The following is a 1,254-nucleotide window of genomic DNA, read 5'->3' as shown; positions in this document are numbered from 1 at the left end:
CAAAAAAAATAACTTTTGAAATATTTTCCAAAGAAATTTTTTTTTGTGAAATGCTGTTGATTTTGGAAATGTTTTTCAAAAATATATTTTTTTTTGTGAATACCTGATTTTGTGAAAAAAAATTCAAAAAAAATTAATTTTTTGTAAATAGCGGTGGATTCAGAAATTTTTAGAGAATAATGGGTTTTTGAATAATTCTTCAAAAAAAATATTTTATTCTGGGCACAATCCTCTTGCCAAGTAATAAAGAAGCTCTTAGAAAGGTCCTTAAGAATTAATACTTTGAATCATGGATAGTCTCAAAATACTTTTGTTGAACACAAGAGGTGGAAAGGATCGAAAAAAGAGCCCTTCATTAATGAGAATACTCATGAAACTTAACCCTGACTTCATCTGTCTACAAGATGTAAGATGTAAAGTTTCATTTACATGTTACAATCAGAGTACACTTTGTCTACCTCGAAACAATGCATACTTTTTTACTGGACATGGTTACTCGAGAGGTATCCTCACTTTCATTTCAAGTAAAGTCGATTCATATTCTTTTTCAAGCAATATTCAGGAAAAAGCCAATGCCATGGAATAAAATATAATAATTAATGGCTAGAAGACTATTTATTTCATTTGTATTGACCTAATGAGGAGTTTCACACCTTTTACCAGTCAATTTTGAACAATATAAAAAGTGACCCCTCTCCATTGTAATCTTATAGAAGACATGAACATTGGCATTGTTAAAAAACGTTACCATAATATATTTTACTTAAGCAAGCTTATACAAGAACTCAATCTAGCAGATTAAATCAGGATACTAAGTCTTGATCAAAATTAATCTTGAAAGAATGCTACTCGGACTTCAAGAATAGACTTAGCTTTATGTCGCCAGGTATATTCAAAACACAAGAAAATCAAGTTATTTTATAAAACCTTTTTCTAACCATAAAATGATACAGTTCAAAATACCTAAATGGATCTTCGAAAACGAAGAATTTAGAAAAGCTTTGAAATACAGAATGAAAATGTTTTAGAAACCTCTCCAGACATACAGTATTTGCCAAGTTCACTTACCCGTAACATCAAAAATTCGGCAATCATATTATATAAGTCAAAAAGAAGAGAAGCGAGATTGTTTAGCGGATATATTGATGCCAGTTTTAAGGTGATATCTATTTTTTATAGACCTTTCGTTGCTGATACACTTAACACATACAGGATCTCTGACATTGCAGAGCAAGAAATGGAAAGAAAACGTAA

The sequence above is a fragment of the Lepeophtheirus salmonis genome, chromosome 2, assembly GCF_016086655.4.
Source record: "Lepeophtheirus salmonis chromosome 2, UVic_Lsal_1.4, whole genome shotgun sequence".
In the NCBI taxonomy this organism is placed as follows: Eukaryota; Metazoa; Arthropoda; class Copepoda; order Siphonostomatoida; family Caligidae; genus Lepeophtheirus; species Lepeophtheirus salmonis.
Note: the sequence above shows the minus strand (reverse complement) of the source record.